At 43.2% G+C, this 19,858-nt stretch overlaps 1 protein-coding gene across 4 annotated transcripts in view; it reads left to right on the forward strand.

The window, feature by feature from the left end:
* Positions 1-307: 307 nt before the first annotated feature.
* HDLBP (high density lipoprotein binding protein) overlaps positions 308-19,858 on the forward strand; it is a 783,060-nt gene continuing 763,509 nt past the window's right edge. For 3 of the 4 annotated variants that reach the window (XM_033958794.1, XM_033958796.1, XM_033958797.1), the window contains exon 1: positions 308-403. The gene's annotated coding sequence lies outside the window, so the exon portion shown is untranslated. The remainder of the gene's footprint in view (positions 404-19,858) is intronic. The other variant, XM_033958795.1, reaches the window with a different exon arrangement.

Raw genomic sequence — 19,858 nt, forward strand, 5'->3', positions numbered from 1 at the left:
ATGGGCTGTTCTTTCTCTTTCCCGGAACTGCCAAACTACCTTAGGTTCATTCGGGTTCAAAACAGTAGTTCTTTTCTCGTTCTATAGCAAAAGTGTTTATTAATTTCCTGCTATGTCCTTCGGAAGTATTCACTGACTGGCAGGGCCTCTCGGTAAGAGTTTGGTGATGTTGTCTACCCTAAACAACGAGAATATCTCGCTCATTTCAGGAAGAGAGAGCGAGCCTGAGCTGCCGGAACACAGGCAGGGGTGTGGAGTTGTTTCAGTCACAGCCTCTGACGTGGCTTACACGCATTGGCCATTTCCTGCACTATATTAACACCAGGGAGAAAACGATCGAGTTCTTCCAGCAGGGTTTTAAGGCTTCTCTTTCCGTGGGAGTTGTACGGGAATACCAGCCGAAGTAAGTATAGTTGAACGAAACGCTAGCTCTGTACCTAATTGTCCGTTTTCAGTCCTTTCTGGCTTCTACTACTAGATCATAAGTTGGAAGTCCGGAGAGTTATAAGGGGTTAAAAAGAATTCTAGTGTCTTAAAACGCAGAAAGTTTGTGCTGGGACTTTGGCCGGCAACGTGCATATTATGCAGTAAGCTGCCTACGTGGAGCGGAGGCATGGGAGGGGGTAAAAGTTTTCTCACTTCTGGGATATAAGAATCATGTTTCTCTATGGCTGTAGAGTTCTGCACCCTGGTTCTAAAGTCGCCTTTGCCTTTTTCACTATCTCCTCCCTCAATCCCATACCATGTAGGTTAAGCTGAGAGTCAAGATTTGGGATAGCTACGTGTCACTTACTGCGCATGGGCCCAGGGCATGAAACGGAAAAAAAAATACTGTAATATAAATATTGTATTTATTTATTTTTTATCTCGATTTAAGGTATTTGATCTTTTTTTAATTTTTAACATCCAGAATCTGTTATCGCCATTAAAATTATGGGTGACGTTTGCTTCAGATTCTACTCTTGATTCTGATAGAAAGTACTTTATAAGTGTTTTTAAAGATGTTATATTAGAAGAAAGTACTTAAGGAAGTTCCCTGTAGTTGTAGAAATATTTCATTGTATATTTGATTTTACTGGCGCGTCCTGTGTAGGCTTCAGGCAACTTTGCATAAGAGCCTTTTATCTTTTTTTTATATGTTGGAATACATCATTTAATACATTTTTATTTCTCTTTCAATCTTGTCACAACAATCAGTTAAACAAATCTGCATTAACTTATGGAGTTTTTATTTATTTTTCGTTGGGAGGTTATACCTTGGTTGAGATTTTAAGTGGTGACGTTGGCAAAGTAGTCCAGCCATCTTTCGCCAAATCTTGACTAATCCATACCCTGTTTATTATAGCAAAGCACTAATGCCTTTCAAAAAACCTAAACGTTGCATGCATTGCTGGGTTTTCTTTAAGGGGAGCGGTTGTGTGTCCCCCTAGAAGAAAATTAGGCGTGTGAGGTCTGAAAAGAGGAGGGGGGGGGGGGTTTGCACGCGATTGTGAAATTCCATATGGTTTAAACGTTCTCTTCTTTAACTGGGCAAAGTTAATTTTATTCTTTTTCTTACAAAATAAAATTGACTCTTTGCATGTCCTTTAAAGTGTTTGACACTAATGTATTTGCCTTCTTTTAATGATAATTGGGTAAATACTATAAGTCTAGCAGAAAAACTCTTTACTAATGAGTTAATGCTGGTATATTTTGTTTCTGGGTGGGAAACAATTATGACTTTCCTCTTGCACAAGTTCTGTTTTTTTAGATTAAAATGTTTATCTTTCTGATTTAATTGCATTTTCTAAATTTGAACTCAGAATAGGTTACAATTAACTCGCAGATTCTGCCCAAGGTGTTGATGCAGCAAAAGTGCAAAATGTTGATGTAGACATTGGTGCACCATTCTGTGGGTGCTTAATGCAAAAAATGTGTTCTGCAGAAGTTGACACTACATAAGTATATGCATTGGACACTGGTGCACAGTATATTAAAACCAATGGTAAAGTAATTATTCTGGCCCAATGCAGAGAAGTGCCTAGAAGACTGAACATAAAGCAGCCTCTTTACCATCAATTCTGAAGGGACACACTGTAGTTAAATCTTCAGACACTGCTACAGAAGAATCACTTAATACCTGTCTCTTTTTTGTTGCTAGCTTAATAATACCTGCAGCTTTATTTGTAGCCTCCATGAAGAACATGGATAAAGACAGAATGGGGGAGAAGGTTCTGTACTACAAAATATCAGCATGTGACAGAATGCTGCTATTCATTTGTTAGGATCAAACAGTTAGTTGAGGAGAAATATCAAAGCATACCCAAGTAATCTTAAAGCATATAAGCTAATATATACACTGTTTTAGTCACCATCAATTAAAAAAAAAATAGTGTGAATCAAAAATTAAAGGCAATTGTTAAATTATGCGATAACCGGAATGGAGCTAGCAAAATGTAACATACTTGTACGTTGCCTGTTGGATAATTTGTCCATGTACAGTGCAGTACTTGGCCTTTAGTCATGTGGCAGACATGAGGTCAAAAACATGGACGCTCCATTGCATGATTGCACCATCGAAGAATAACTGTGCAGTAGTGTGCTTTCTCTGAGCAGAAGGAGTGAAACCTGTGGAAATTCACCATCTGATATTAACTCAGTATGAACATAGCACGGGCAAACCGTGGACAGTGAAAATTACTATGTATTGCTCTGAAATGAACTTAAACCTGCAGTTCACAGCAGAAGAAGAGGAATATTGTTCAAAACAGTCTTGCTGCACCGTGACAATGCACATCCTCATACAGCAGCAGTGGCAGACAGTGCAACAGCTTGGGTTTGAATATCTTTCACATCCCAGATCTGGTGCCTGGTGATTGTCACATCTTTGGTCCACTGAAGGAGACCCTGTGAGGTTTCAGATTCACATCTGATTATGAAGTAAAGGAAGCTCACCTGGCTTCGGGAGCAGCCGAAAACCTTTTTCTCTGCAGGAATGCAGAAGCTAATTGAACAATACAACAAATGTGTCCTCTTGCATGGGGACTATGTGAAAATGTAATATGTTCAAATGCTCAGTTACTTTTATTAAAGTCGTTGAATGTATTTTGCCTTTACTTTTTGATTTACCCTTGTATTTATAAAAGGACCATTGGAGGTCCACACTAGATGTTGCCGTAAATATCAAGCATCACAAAATTTTTGAGAGCACGTGCACAGATGTGTTAATACTTTCTGCATAGATATTAGCTGCCTTTGTGTGTTAAGCAAGAGTAGTGCGGTAGACACAAGCACGACGTTTGTGTAGATCCTATTTGCTTATAATTTTACTGCATCAGCAAGCAAAAATTGTGCATTAAACTTGCATTAGCTATGTGCTAAGCAATTAGTGCACAGCTCTACCAAGCTTTTTGCATTGGCCCACACTTGACTTAATTTACTTTGTACCCGAGACAGTAGAATATGAAGATTACACATTTAAGACCCTGTGCACAACATATCAGTGGAAGCATCACGTCCCTTGTTTCCCTGGTCCTTACTTCTGAAAAGGGAAAATTGTTATCACGGATTTGGAAATTAAAATGGTGTCAAAAGCTACTTATGGGCTAGGATGACAACCTTTTAAAGCTGTTACTAGAGACCAACTGAAACCAAATCAGCAGCGAAAATTTGTAACTTATTGTTGGCTGAAAACAAAACCAATCCCATTTCCCTCACACCACCCGAAGGCCCTCCTTGGGTGTACTTTTAAATGCTCTAGTGGTCTTAAACAGACACCCAGTCCTCTTGGGCCACCCAGGCCTATCTTTTAAATCTCATGGTAGTCTACTGGCCTCTTGAGGAAGCGCAAGCCCCAGTTCCTGCTTTATGCTGGTTCCAATTCCAAAATGGCCGCTGGGACTTCCGCAGCAGTCTTGGCAGCCATATTGGTTGTTCTAGTGCAATAAGTGTGTCATTCTGTACAAGTGGGGTAATTTCCCCATAGCCACAAGCCCTGCAGAAGGAATCATCTCTGGATTTTTTTTCTGTGTCCCTCCTACTTCAGGGCTCTACTGCCACCTACAGTTTTTTCCTTTTGTGTGAAAGCATGGAGTAAATACATGTTCTGCTCTGCATTTTTTCTTTATTTTAGTTAGATTATATCGGTTATTTTCTTCAGTTTCTTATGCTGAGAGCGTCCTAGTTTAAGGGTTCAGCTCCATCTGCATTGAGAAGAAGCAGACTGCGGTGTGCAGCTGACCCCAGGCCTGCCTTGTTTCCCTGGTGGTCTAGTGGCAGCGCTGGGGCAGGGCCGATCCTACTCGCTCATGCCCATGCTCTGTCAGTGATGAAAATAGCTGCCAAGACTTCCAGAGACAGTCTCTCGAGGCTGAGTAGCCTCACAAGACTCCCGCTGGAAGTCTCGGCAGCTATTTTCATCACTTACAGAGCATGGGCAGGAGCGAGTAGGATCGCTCCTGCCCCAGTGCTGCCGTTAGACCACCAGGGAAACAAGGTAGGCCTGGGGTCTTTCCACTGGTTCCGGGAGGAACTTGGTGGTGCCTGTTCAGGGAGGAAAGATGAATGCTGATTTTTTTTTTTTGGGGGGGGGGTGCGCAGAAAATATTTTTTATTAACAAACCCCAAAGGAAAAAAAATTAATCTCAATCATCTGAATTTTTGATTATTTGGACTGTCCTCTGCCAAGGTTAGTCTGGATAATCGGTGTTCTACTGTAGTAACAATGCATAGTAACATAGTAGATGACAGCAGATAAAGACCCGAATGGTCCATCTAATCTGCCCAACCTGATTCAATCTAAAAATTTGTTGGTGTTTTTCTTCTTCTTAGCTATTTCTGGGCAAGAATCTAAAGCTCTGCCCGGTACTGTTCTTAGGTTCCAACTACTGAAGTCTTTAGCTCACTCCAGTCCATCTATACCCTCCCAGCCATTGAAGCCATCCTCAGCCCATCCTCCACCAAACGGCCATATACAGACACAGACCATGTAAGTCTGCCCAATACTGGCTTTAGTTCTTCAATATTTACCATTATTTTCTGATTCTAGATCCTCTGTGTTCATCCCATGCTTTTTTTTTTTTACCATTTTCCTCCCCACTACCTCTCTGGGGAGCGCATTCCAGGCATCCACCACCCTCTCCATAAGAAGAATTTCCTTACATTGCTCTTAATAATAATAATTTTATTCTTTTATATTGCCATAACCAAAAGTTCTAGGCGGTTTACACTAAGAAGAGCAGGACAATCAGCGAAATACAGAAATAACATAAAAATTCAAACATTCAATAAAAATACAAGTTGAAAACTTTAAAAATACAATTTCAGTAGTGAGTCGTGTTAAGAAATAAATTTATCGAACAGCGCTTGATTATTTTCTGAAAAGAACTATAATATGACATAGCTTGATGAATACAATTGCCTAGCCAAGACTGCTGTTTACCTGCTTGAAACGCTAGGGCAGGGGTAGGGAACGCCGGTCCTCGAGAGCCGTATTCCAGTCGGGTTTTCAGGATTTCCCCAATGAGTATGCATTGAAAGCAGTGCATGCAAATAGATCTCATGCACATTCATTGGGGAAATCCTGAAAAGTTTCAAGTTTATTATGTGATTTAATTAATCGCCTAATCTACATTCTAGGCGATGTACAAACAATAACGAATAAATAAAAACTTGGGTAATTATTAAAAAAACAAATAATATTACATAATTACAAAAACTTACAGTCATAAAACATTAGGAAAAATATATTTAAAGGGTTACAATCTGGTTCAAATTTTATATTTCAGGATTAAACAACAGGGAGGGAATAAAAGCACAAATATGAAAATGAGAGGATAGGAAGGAATATAAAGTTATTTAATTAACTAAAAGCATCATTGAAAAAAAAACTTTTAAGCTTAATCTTAAAATTAACTAAATTCTTTTCTTCTCTGATATAAATAGGAAGATTATTCCAGGTTTGTGGAGCAGTTACTGAAAAAATAGTGAGCCGTCGAGTGTTGATGACTTTCAATGATGGGATAACCCGACTGGAATACTGCTCTCGAGGACCAGAGTTCCCTAACCCTGCGCTAAGGTCTTATCTAAAAAAGTCTTATCTATAGCCATTAATTTTTGGATAAGCAAATAAATGCAAACGTCTGGTTTCCCTTGTTGGTCTATACAACACAAAATGTGGAAAAAGGTAAACTGGACACAGTCCCATGATCAACTTAAAACAAATGCAAGAAAATTTGAATAATATTCTTGCCTCCAACGGCAGCCAATGAAGTAAACGATAGTATGGGCTAATGTAATCATTCTTTTTTAAACCAAAAATCAATCTGACAGCCGTGTTCTGAATTATCCTCAATTTTCTTAGTATTTTCTTGGGGGCTCCTAAATATGTGATATTACAATAATCCAAAATAGATAAAATTAATGCCTGCACTAATAATCTAAAGGATAACAGTTCAAAATTTTTAAATAGTTTTTAATTTCCATAATACAAAAAAGCATTTTTTAAATCACTAGTTTGGTATTCTCTGTCAATGTTAGATAGCAATCTAGTGTGACTCCCAAGACTTTAATAGATTTAGTAATTGGGTAGTCGTGACCATTAAAATGAAGCAATGTGTTTGTTATTTTATCATTTGGGCTAGCCAAGAAGAGTTTAGTCTTTTCAGTAGTATTAAGTTTAAATTTAAAACTAATTGTCCACTGTTTTATCTCAGTCATATAAAAGATAATTGGTTTAAAATTTCAGTAGTAAAACTATTTACTATTTACCACTCCTCAACCTCAAATTATGTCCTCTAGTTTTACCATTTTCCTTTCTATGTAAAAGATTTTCTTCTACATTAATACCTTTCAAGTATTTGAACGTCTGAATCATACCTCCCCTGTCCCTCCTTTCCTCTAAGGTATACATGTTCGGGGCTTCCAGTCTCCTCATATGTCTTGACCAATGTTCCCTGTAAGGATTGATGAGGTGTGTGCAAAAAAAAATATGCATGAGCGACAAGTTACATACTCCACAAATTTATGAGCAGGCGCGGAGGACGCATTTTTAAACAAATGTAGTTTATCCTTGTACTCCTTATGTAATTTTAATCATCTATGGATATGTTTGTATGTTGTTCAAATGGTTTTATTTATTTCCCCAAATTTATTTTTGTTATACGCATTGAAAATATTTGATATTGCGTTTAAATCAAAATCTTAATAAACTTGAAACTTGAAACGAGTGCCCGTGAGATTGTGGGAGGGTTAAATACTCAAAGCTTAGAAGAATAACAATTTACTTAAAGTTTTTGCTATGCCAGCTTTCTGGTATCTTTACATACAGTGGCGTACCTAGCATATGTAACACCCGGGGCCCATCATTTTTTGGCACCCTCCCCATCTGTAAGAAAAACATGATTTTTAGTAACAAACCACACGTCACACATGAGTACCTAGGAAAAGGCAGCATCTTACATATTGCAGTGAGCAGTACATCAATACCCCCATTGTAAAACTAAACAAGCCAGACCAGCACAGATCAATCCTACACCGTCAATCTTAACAGAGAACCATGTCTTTCGAACACAGAAAACACCTTCGCCTAGTATGGAATATGTCATCACAAACTAACCCCTCACCCTTTTACAAAACTGTAGTGTGGATTTTAGCCACAGTGGTAACAGCCCTGTCGCTCATAGAATTCTGAGCATCAGAGCTGCTACCACCACGGCTGGCGCTAAAAAACGCTCCACAGTTTTGTAAAAGGGGGGATAAAATAGAAATACGCAGCTTCAACGCTCTAGCTCAGAGGTGCCCAAACTTTTTGGGCTTGCGAGCTACTTTAAAATGACCAAGTCAAAATGATCTACCAACAATAAAATTAAAAAACACAAAGCACACTATACGCTGAGAAAATGTTAATTATCATTCCTATTCTGGGTTTTTTACAAAGAGGTCAAGGCAGATGACTCTATGCATTGTCACCTCAGTAACAACCATACATAAATAGACAAATATATCCCCCATCCTTTTTATTAAACCACAATAGCAGTTTTTAGCGCAGGGAACTGCGCTAAATGCCCAGCGCTGCTCTCGACGCTCATAGGCTCCCTGCGCTAAAAAACACTTGCGATTTAGTAAAAGGGGGCCATAGTGCAAAATATAGACAGCATATATAAATTCAGACACATTTTGATTACTAAATTTAAAATAAAATAATTTTTCCTACCTTGTCTGGTGATTTCATGAGTCTCTGGTTGCACTTTCATCTTCTGACTGTGCATCCAATCTTTCTTCCCTTCTTTCAACCTGTATGCTTCCTCTCCTCCAGACCTCATTCCCTCCCCTAACTTTTTCTTCCTCTCTCCTTGCCCTTTCTTTCTTTTTTTTCCTCTTGATGCCCCCTTTCTTTTTTTCTGTTTCCCTTGTCTCCCTGCCTGCCCCCTTTCTTTCTCCCTACCCTCCACAAAATCACTGCTGCCACCATTGAGGGAAACAGGTCCCAAAGCCACCGCCGCAACCATCGGGGGAAACAGGCCTCAAAGCCATCACCGCGGCTGCCCCAAGCTCTCTCTGCTTCCCACCGGGCCGACCAGCATTCCCCCGACGTCAATTCTGCCGTCCGAGAGGAAGTTCCGCCCAGCCAGGCAGCGATTGGCTGGCCCGAATTTCCTCTCCCACTGCAGCCTTAGGGCGGGTGCACAGTCGGGGCGGACCGCCCCCCCCTTGGTAGGACACTGAAGACGTGGTAGCGGCTCCTCTCATGAATCCCCACCTGCGTCGGAAGTCCGATGCAGTTGGGGATTTTGAGAGGAGCCGCCGCTGCATCTTTTAACTTTAAAATACAGGCTGCTGCCGCCGCCGCTTTCTCTCACCTCCTCCCGCCCTCGAGTGAGCGACAGAGGAAAGCGTATGAGCGACGCCACTGAAAATAGTGAGCGATCGCTCATGCGCTCACCTTAGAGGGAACACTGGTTCTTGACACAAACCTATCATTTTCGTTGCCCTTCTCTGGAACGCTTCAAGCCTTTTTGTGTCCTTCGCCAGATACGGTCTCCAAAACTGAACACAATACTCCAAGTGGATCTCACCAACGACCTGTACAGAGGCATCAACACCTTAGTTCTTGTACTGGTTACTCCTTTCTTTATACAGCCCAGCATCCTTCTGGCAGCAGCCACCGCCTTGTCGCACCGCCTTTTTCGCCTTTAGATCTTCGGACACTATCACCCCAAGGTTCCTATCCCCATCCGTGCATATCAGCCTTACACCTCCCAGCATATACGGTTCCTTCCGATTATTAATCCCCAAATGCATTACTCTGCATTTATTTGCATTGAATTTTAGTTGCCAGATATTATACCGTTCCTCTAACTTTTGTAAATCCTTTTTCATGTTTTTCCCGTCCTCCTTGGTGTCTACTCTGTTACAAATCTTGGTATCATCCGCAAAAAGGCAAACCTTTCCTTCTAATCCTTCAGCAATGTCATTCATAAACATAGATCGGCCCCAGCACCGAACCCTGAGGGACTCCACTACTCATCTTTCCTTCCTCCGAGCGACTTTCATTAACCAACACCCTCTGGTGTCTGTCCGTCAACCAGTTTTTAATCCAGTTCTCCACTTTGGGTCCTACTTCAGCCCTTCAAATTTGCTCAAAAGCCTTCTATGAGGAACCGTGTCAAAGGCTTTGCTGAAATCTAAATAAATTACATCTAGCATATGTCCTCGATCTAGCTCTCTGGTCACCCCATCAGAAAATTCATTCAGGTTTGCTTGATAAGATTTGCCTTTAGTAAAGCCATGTTGCCTCGGATCCTGTAACCCATTATATTGTAGGAAGTTCACTATCTTTTCTTTCAGCAACACTTCCGGCCTGTAGTTTCCCGCATCATCTCTGTGACCACTTTTGTGAATAGGGACCACGTCTGCTCTTCTCCAGTCCCCAGGAACCACTCCCATCTCCAGATATTTGTTGAACAAGTCTTTTATAGGACCCGCCAGAACCTCTCTGAGCTCCCTCAGTATCCTGGGATGGATCCCATCTGGTCCCATTGCTTTGTCCACCTTCAGTTTTTCAAGTTGTTCATAAACACTTTCCCCTGGGAATGGAGCAGAATCTACTCCATTTTCCCTTGTAACTTTGCCGGATAATCTCGGTCCTTCTCTAGGATTTTCTTCCATGAACACAGAACAGAAGTATTTGTTTAGCAGAACAGAAGAATTTGCTTTTTCCTTATCACTTGCCACATATCGGTTCCTAGCATCTTTTAGTTTAGCAATTCCATTTTTCATCTTCCTCCTTTCACTGATATATCTGAAAAAATTTTTGTCTCCCTTTTTTTTTGAACATTTTTAGCCATTTGCTCTTCTGCCTTCGCTTTCACCAGGCGTATCTCCCTCTTGGGCTTCTTTCAGTTTCACCCGGTAGTCCTTTCTGTACTCTTCTTGGGGTTTTTATATTTCAGGAACGCCAACTCTTTCTATTTATTTTCTTCACATAAAGTTCCGTAGCCATTTTTTTAGCTCCTTTCAGCTTAGACCACTGTTTTTCTACTTCTCTTATGTCCTTCCATCCTAACAGCTCTTTCTTCAGGTAATCTCCCATTTTATTAAAGTCCATACGTTTGAAATCTAGGACTTTAAGTTTTGTGCTGCCGCTCTCCATTTTAGCTGTTATATCAAACCAAACCGTTTGATCACTACTTCCCAGATGGGCACCCACTTGAACATTAGAGATACTCTCCCCATTTATGAGGACCAGATTCAATATTGCCTTTTTCCCTCGTGAGTTCTGTCACTATTTGTCTGAGCAGTGCCTCTTGAAAGGCATCCACAGTCTCCCTACTTCTGTCCGCATCCGGCAGGTTGAAATCTCCCAACAGCAGCACCTCCTCTTTCTTTCCAAATTTTTGGATATCCACAATTAGATCCTTATCAATTTGCTGTGATTGAGTCGGAGGTCTGTAGACTACAACCACGTAGATAGAAGTTCCTTCTCTTTTCAGAGCAATCCATATCACTTCTTCCTCTCCCCGGGACCATTGCATTTCAGTTGCTTGGATTGGATATCAATCCTTACATAGAGAGCTACTCCTCCACCTTTTTGACCATCCTGTCCTGGTATGTTTGCATCCCATCCATGGGATTCACTGAACCATGACTGTGATAGCAACAATATCTAGGTCTCCCTCTAACATTTACTGTATTTATTTTATTCACTTTTCTATACGGTTCTCCCAGGGGAGCTCAGAATGGTTTATATGAATTTATTCGAGTACTCAAGCATTTTTCCCTGTCTGTCCTTGTGGGCTCACAATCTATTTAATGTACCTGGGGCAATGGGGGGATTAAGTGACTTGCCCAGGGTCACAAGGAGCAGCGTGGGTTTGAACTCACAACCTCAGGGTGCTGAGGCTGTAGCTTTAACCACTGCGCCACACATCAGGGCTTGCAGATTATGAACTTCATTGCTTAGACTGCGAGCATTTGTGGTCATTGCTTTCCAGCTATTTTTCCAGCGGTAATCTTTTTTGTATAGTTTTTTGTTTCGTTTCACTTCCCGTTGCAATGCTAAGAAGTGAGTTGCTAATATTTGTGTTGCAATCTTTACTACCATCACATCTTGTCTTTTTCCAGGGGTGGTCTCTATAATTGTCCTTCATACCTTTGCCACCCCCACCTTCTAGTTTAAATACCTAGAAACATATTGTCTAAATTTCTCCACAAGGATTCTTTTTCCTGCTGTAGTAATATGTAGCCCAACAGTACAATATATCTTCTTGTCCTTCCATGTATTTCCCCATCCTCCTATGTACCTAAAGCCTCTTTGACACCAGGCTTTGACTCAGCTATTGAAGTCCTCTGTGCTTTTAACTCTTTGCTCTCCCTTTCCATATGCAGGCAGTACTTTGGAAAAAGCTGCTGTCGTTACAAAAGGTTTCAATGTTCTGTTGCTACTGAACCCAGGGAAAGCAACGGCTTCCCTCGTGTCTGTCTCAACAGCAGACTATGGACTTTTTCTCCAGGAATGTGAGATTTAAGATAGGCCTTGGATGGCCCAAGAGGAATTTGTCCAAACCTTTTTTTTTTTTTTTTAATGCTAATAACTGTTAGCACCTCTGGTAATGAGTTCCAGATCCTAACTATTATTTGAGTGAAAAATATTTCCTCCTATTGGTTTTAGCAGTATTCCCATGTAATTTTGAGTATCCTTTGGGTTTTGTACTTCTTAAGAGTGAAAAATTGATTCACTTTGACATCAGTGTGCTGAATGGCAACTTAGCTCTTCAGCTCCCTTGGCACCCTACTTTTAATCCAGTCTCTAATAATTGGCTCTCGTTTTCAGTTGAAAACTCTGGTGATTGATTGCAGCCATGAGCAATACTGTGAATTTGCTACACACACATGTATAAAACTTTAATGCGTTCAGTAATGAGAAGTTTGCACCACTGTGCTTCCTAGGCCCTAGACTCAGACTCATAAATGGACTCATACAAATCTACAAATGATAATACCCAGAAACTATCTTGTGTCTTTGGCAACTGTTCTGCTGGAGATCCAAAATGAAATTAAATCCCGAGAGGAAATCCTAGATCGTATGGAGGGGCCCGAGAGCAGATCTCTGAGAGCTGGGAGGCTGTGTGATTGATGTGGAGTTAACAAGGAACAAGATTCTTGGCAAGGCTCGATAACCTCCTCCTGAATTTCTCTACAATGACGCTAAGATTACAGTTTACTAGGACCTGTCTGCATGTACTCTCCAGCAGCAGCGAGCATTGAAGCTGACCCTCGAGCTTTTGAGCAAGGCAAATATTAAATATTGATGGGTCTTTTATTTTTGCCCTCTTTTCCTGCTGGAGGTAGACTGCACAGAGTACATTTACTGGGGGAAGCACTGTTACCTTTGCTGCCATGGGGCTGCTTCGACTGCCAGGTTGTTGTTCTTTGTAGAGTGCTAGTTTGCTGCCTCCTTGGACACACTTTCCTCTGAATGGACTGCTTTGGTATATCACCTATTGACAGGACTTGTATGTCCTTTGCATTGGAAGGGAATATTAGATACCTCAATCTTCATTATGGAAAAAGGGCTTATGAGTCCTGACATCCACCCTGTCAGTCTGGAGTTTGCCTGCCTACTGTTCGGTCAAAAGTGTGGAAAAGGGAATTGATAATGCTGTTTGTATGTCTCTGAGGCCTTATTTGGAATATTATGTGCAATTTTGGAGCCCCCACCTTCAGAAAGATATAAAGAGGATGGAGTTGTGGAGAGGGCTGCTACAAAACTGGTTACTGGTCTGTCATATACTGTATAGGGACAGACAATGAGACCTTCATATGTATACTCTGGAGGAAAGGCGAGAGAGGGGGGATATGATAGTGGCATTTAAATATTTGTGGCGTTTAATGTACAGGACGCAAGTCTTTAAAATGAAGGAAAACTTTGGAAGAAGAGGGCATAGGATGAAGATAAGAGGTGATAGGCTCAGGAGTAATGTAAGAAAATACTTACAGAAAGGGTGGTGGTATATGCATGGAGTAGTCTCCCAATGGAGGTGGTGGAAATGAAGACTGTATCTGAATTCAAGATAGCATGGGACAGGCATGTAGGATCTCTTCAGGAGAGGAGGAGATGGCAGATGTTGTGGATGGACAGACTGGATGGGCCATTTGGCCGTTATCTGCCATTATGTGTATCCAGAGCTGGAGATTTTCTCTTGTCAGATATGAAAAAAAAAAGTGAGACATTAGGCGCTTCATAAGTTTCATTCTGGTTGCATTTTTATAGATGTTTTCTGTTCATTCCACATAGTTTATGATGTTGAACCTTATTTCTTACAGCGCAGAACAGAAATTTGTTAGTGGGAAGATTCCTCATTCCCCCTCCTTAATTCTCTGCTTTAGTGCTGTTTAAGAATATATCCTGCTGTCCTCAGAATACCTGCCATAGATGAGTAACTTCACGTTTTTGGTTGTGTTTTTTTGTTGTTTTTTTTGTCCTCTGAACTGTGGTGACTTTCTTCTCTATGAATTAGAAAGGCATCTTGCCCTCTGCCATCTTTAAAATGAAGTTCAGATGACTTACATAGTAACTTAGTAAATGACGGCAGATAAAGACCCAAATGGTCCATCCAGTCTGCTCAAACGTATACTCTATAATTTAAATGATTTAATTTACATTGTTCTTTTTCATAAATATTTTTGGGCCAGAAACCCAGAGCTCTGCCCAGTGTTGTGTATAGGTCCATCTGCTGGAGTCTCCGTCAAAGCTCACTCCAGCCCATCTAAATCATCCCAGCCTATTCTCAATTGAATGGCCATATATGAGACACAGACCATGCAAGTTTGCCCAGAACTGGCTTTAGTTCTTCAATATATACCATTATTTGCTACTTAGAGATCCTCTGTGTTCATCCCTTGTTTTTTTGTTTTGTTTTTTTAAATTCTGTTACAGTTTTCCTCTCCACCACCTCCCTCAGGAGCGCATTCTGTAAAGAAGAATTTCCTAACATGACTTTTGAGTCTACCACTCCTCAGCCTCAAATTATGCCCTCTGGTTTTACTATTTTCCTTTTCTGGGAAAGATTTTGTTCTACGTTAATACCTTTCAAGTGTTTGAATGTCTGAATCATATCTCCCCTGTCCCTCCTTTCCTCTAGGGTATGTATACATGTTCAGGGCTTCCAGTCTGCTCGTATGTCTTTTGGCATAAACTTATCATTTCGTCAACTTTTTCTGGACCGCTTCAAGCCTTATGTCCTTTGCTAGATATGCTCTCTAAAACTGAACACAATACTCTTAAGTGGGGCCTCACCATCTACCTGTACAAGGGCATCAATACCTTCTTTCTTATATTGGTTATGCTTTTCTCTATACAGCCTATCATCCTTCTGGCAACAGCCACTGCCATGTCACACTGTTTCTTTGACTTTAGATTTTCGGACACTATCACCCCAAGGTCCCTCTCCCCATCCATGCATATCAACCGCTCACCTCCCAGCACATACAGCTCCTTCCAATTTCTAATCCCCAAATGCATTACTCATACTTCTTTACATTGAATTTTATAAGAACAAAAGTATAGCCTTACTGGGTTAGACCAATGGTCCATCAAGCCTAGTAGCCTGTTCTCACGGTGGCCAATCCAGGTCACTAGTACCTGGCCAAAACCCAAGGAATAGCAATATTCCATGCTACCAATCCAGGGCAAGCAGTGACTTCCCCCCCCCCCCCCGTCTTTGTCAATAATAGACTATGGACTTTTCTCCAGGAACTTGTCCAAACCTTTATTAAAACCAGCTACGCTATCCGTTCTTACCACAACCTCTGGTAATGCGTTCCAGAGCTTCACTGTTCCCTTGAGTGAAAAAATTTTCCTATTGATTTTAAAAGTATTTTATCCCAGGACAAGCAGGCAGCCTATTCTCACATGTGGGTGACGTCATCCATGGAGCCTTGATGCGAACAGCCTTGCAAGCAGACTTGCTTGTAGAAAACTTCAGAAGTTTCGAGTCTGCTGCACCACGCATGTGCGAGTGCCTTCCCGCCCAGCATAGGGTGCATCTCCTCAGTTCTCAGTTTTCTGCTGAGCTGAGAAGTCAGTCTTTGACGCTCTGCGCTGAACTTAGTTCGCTTTGTGCCTTCTCTCACTGCGGCTCGCGTTTTATTTTACTTCTTACCGTGTCGCTATAATTTTCTTTTGGTCTTTGAAAAAATTAAATTTTTTTTTTAAACATCGACTGACTGGCAGGGCCTGTCACACGCTGTCAGCCTGCGGGCTTTGACTTTGCGGCGGCTATCTTTCCTTCTATGTCCCAGCCGGTCACGAGCTTCAAGAAGTGTAGCCAGTGCCAGTGTGTGATCTCCCTCACTGACCCAAACCGCTATTGTCTTCAGTGTCTGGGGCCTGACCATTGCCCGGAGTCGTGCATTTGCTGTGCTACTCTTCAACCTCGAGCACTCAAATGTTGTCGAGATCAAGTGGAGATGATTTTCAGTATGGAAACCTCTGCTGCACCCTCGACCTCAACTCTCATCAGACCTTCCTCGTTTGGATTGTCCTCGATCTCGAGTAAAACTGCTAAGTCTTCTCCTGAGCTTCCCTCAGGTCAGATACCTTAGAAGATAGTTCCAGCGGTGGTCCTAAAGCTACCCAAACATCATTCTTCAAAGTTGAAGCATTCTTCATCTTCGACCTCGGAGCCTTTAACCTCCGCAAGTGGTCCAGTTTCAGACTAGGATCCACAATTGCAGGCTACTACCATTTTAGAGTGGGAATTTGTTCAGTTACTGACCAAATATAGTCTTGTTTCAACTCTGCTTCCTGGAGTCCAGCCTGGACAATCAACAGGCTTACATGAGGTTGAGTCCTTGCCTGTGCCTTGAGCTGAATCTACACACTCTATGCAAGGAGCCGAGTCTTTGCAAGTGTCTGGTCTGGAATCCTCACGCTCTGTGCAAGGAGCCGAGTCTTTGCGAGTGTCTGGTCTGGAATCAGCAAGGAGCCGAGTCTTTGCGAGTGTCTGGTCTGGAATCCTCACGCTCCATGCAAGGAGCTGAGTCTTTGCGAGTGTCTGGTCTGGAATCCTCACGCTCCATGCAAGGAGCTGAGTCTTTGCGAGTGTCTGGTCTGGAATCCTCACGCTCCATGCAAGGAGCAGAGCCTTTGCGAGTGTCTGGTCTGGAATCTGCAAGGAGCCGAGCCTTTGCGAGTGTCTGGTCTGGAATCTGCAAGGAGCCAAGTCTTTGCGAGTGTCTGGTCTGGAATCCTCACGCTCCATGCAAGGAGCTGAGTCTTTGTGAGTGTCTGGTCTGGAATCCTCAATTCAAACCAAAGAGTCTATGGTACTTCGATCTACAGTTTCTAGCCCTATATCCTCATTTAAGGCTTTGACTATTTCAAGGCATAGGGTAAAGTCTCCTCGACCTCGTACGAGACCTGCTTCCAGGCAGCACTCTAACTGCTGGTCGATGCCCTCATAATAGCAATCTTTTCTGCTTTTGCACTTTTTCACCACTGATCCGAACAGAGACATAACCTTTTTTTGCCTGGGCATATTCTAGAGATTTCATCAACTTCATAAAAATCTTGGACTTTCTGTGTAATCTGCTGAGCAAGCACTTTTCCTCTCTTTGTTGCTGGAACAGCAAGAATGCCACCCTGCTGTTTTTAACCATTCTTGTTGAAACGCCAAATTCCAAAGCAGTTTTCTCAATAGTCCAGCTGTGTGGAGCAAGAGTGAGAATTTGTATTTTCTCCCTATTATTAGATAGTTCAACATCTGCTTCAGTTCAGTCAATAAAAGGTCATAGTCAGAAAACCTTTTACATTGGCCACTTTTTGGTTCTGCTTTGAAATCAGCTAGAGTTAACTCAACAATAACTGCAATTTGGTCTGCAATTGCATTATGGGCTTCAGCGAGTTTGCGTTTAGCATAACTTGAGGAATTTTGCTTGCTAATCCATTGAATCCTTAGAGGAGAGATTACTAGTGGTGAAAAGCTGGCATTGAGGTTTTCAGATGCATTGGTAGGGTCATCACTGTCAGAATCAGACTTAGGGCTACTTAGATCTTGCAGTTTGACACGCAAGTCTTGCCTCCATCTTGGGCAAAGCTTTTGGCCTGGTTTAAACTCGTGCTTTGTGATAGCTTTTAAATGATCAGCTGCAGGAAGATCAATTGGGTGTCGACCTTTGATATTGGTGTGTTATCCCAGGACAAGTAGGCAGGTATTCTCACTAGTGGGTGACGTCATCCGACGGAGCCCTGATGCGGACGTCTCGCAAGCATACTTGCTTGTAGAAACTTTAGAAGTTTTGAGTCGCCCACACCGCACATGCGCGAGTGCCTTCCCGCCCGATGCACTGGGCGTGTCTCCTCAGTTCTTACTTTTCCGCGGAGCCGAGAAGTCCGTCTTCGACTCTGCGTGAAGTAACTTCATTTGTGCCTTCTAGGTCCGCGGTTTTGGGTTCTTTTACTCATAATTGTTGATTTTCGTCGTTTTTATTGTTTTTCAAAAAAAAAAAAATTTTCCCTCCATTCGACCGGGCAGGCCATGTGGCCGCAGCCCTGCGGCTTTGACCTAGCGGCAGAGTTTTTTCGGCCTATGTCCCGGCCTATCACCGGTTTTAAGAAGTGTGTCAAGTGCCAGCGCGCAATCTCACTGACGGACCCTCATCGACGCTGCCTTCAGTGTCTCGGGCCTCAACACCTTCCGAAATCATGCCGGCCTTGCTCCACACTTACAGCACATGCATTCAAGCGTCGCTGCTTCTTGTGGGAGTCCTGTTCAGCATGGAGGCTTCGTCGGAGCTGACCTAATCGAAGAGCGCCAAGCCTTCAATTTCCGCCTCGACTCTTCCGTCTTCCACCTCTGCGGCCCCGAGTCTCCTCAAGCCTGCTTTGTTTGTGCCGGCTTCGCCTCCGCCGCCTGCTGCGGTGCCTTCCTCTGCCTCCTCAGGTCAAGTAGCTGAGCAGCCCATTCCCCCTGTGGTGCTCAAGGTGCCCAAGGCTTCTAAGTCCAAGCACCTGGGCGGCAGGGATCCCGATGTCCGTGCAGGAGGTCCCATTGCGGATGCGGATCTCTCCTTGCCGGCGTCGTTCCAGACCTTGCTGGAGAAGCAGTTCATCGAGCTCTTTACTACTATGGGGCCGAAGCTTCTCTCTCAAATCCAGCCTGGGCACGCGGGGGCCTCCCGCGAGGTTGAGCCGCCTCCAGTGCCTCCACGTCGTACACTCTCGCTGCAGGGAGCCGAGTCTCTGCGAGTGTCTGGTCTGGCATCGATGCATCGCAAAGAGCAGAGTCTTTGCGGATGACTCCGTTGGAACCGATTCCCTTGATTCCAGAAGCCGAGTATCTGCGAGGGCCTCCTCCGGACCCAATGCCCTCGATGCCGAGCCTCGAGGCCTGGTGGGTTCCTCGGGGTGCATCTACTCAGCCACCTCTGCTTCGATCCACGGCCTCCAGCCCCATTCACTTGCTGGAAGCCTCGTCGGTGCCTCGCTCGCCTCGTCGATTCAGGCCGACTTCCAGGCACAGTTCTGGCCATCGCTCAAGGCATTCATCAAGGCATGACTCGCCTCATCGGAAGCAGCATTTCCTCGAATATTTGCCTCAGGAGTCTTTACCTCCTCCTATGCCGGAGCTCGAGGACACTTTGGGATCTGTTTCTCGTTGGACTCGGAGGCCTTGTCATCCTCAAGTTCTTCTCGAGGCCCTGCTCTGGCTGACCAGCTGTCTTTTTCCTCTTTCCTCCGACAGATGGCTGTGGATCTGGACATTACCCTGGACACGGGGTCCAAATTTTCCAAGGAATATTTGGGAACGATGCATCTCCCTCAACCACCTGCTGAGTCCCTCTGGCTTCCTTTGCATAAGCTGCTGGACCAGACCTTCATGCGCTGTTTCGAGACTCCTTACTCCATCCCAGCTGTTCTGGGGAAATTGGATGCCAGGTACCGCACTGTTTACCACAAGGGATTCGATGGGGCTCAGCTCTCTCATCAGTCTCTACTGGTGGAATCCTCCTTGAAGCAGTCTCACCCTTCCCAGGACTATGCCACCGTTCCACCTGGCCGGGAGGGCAAGACCATGGACCGATTTGGCAGGCGCATCTACCAGAACTTGATGATGGCCTCTCGAGTCCTGAATTACAGTTTTCATTTTGCCACCTACTTCGAGTTTTTCCTCTCAGTTCAGCAAAAGTTTCTGCTCTGTTTGTACTCGCAGGCTCGCTTCGAGTACCAGGAGGTCCTGGCTCCAGATGATGCAGTCTTCTTACAACGCCTTTGAGCTCTCGGCGAGGGCTGCTGCTTGTTCGGTGGCCATGCGACACCTGGCGTGGCTTCAGACCATCGATATGGACCTGAATCTTCAGGACAGGCTGGCCAACGTCC

This window comes from Geotrypetes seraphini, chromosome 9 (genome assembly GCF_902459505.1).
Source record: "Geotrypetes seraphini chromosome 9, aGeoSer1.1, whole genome shotgun sequence".
NCBI lineage: Eukaryota > Metazoa > Chordata > Amphibia > Gymnophiona > Dermophiidae > Geotrypetes > Geotrypetes seraphini.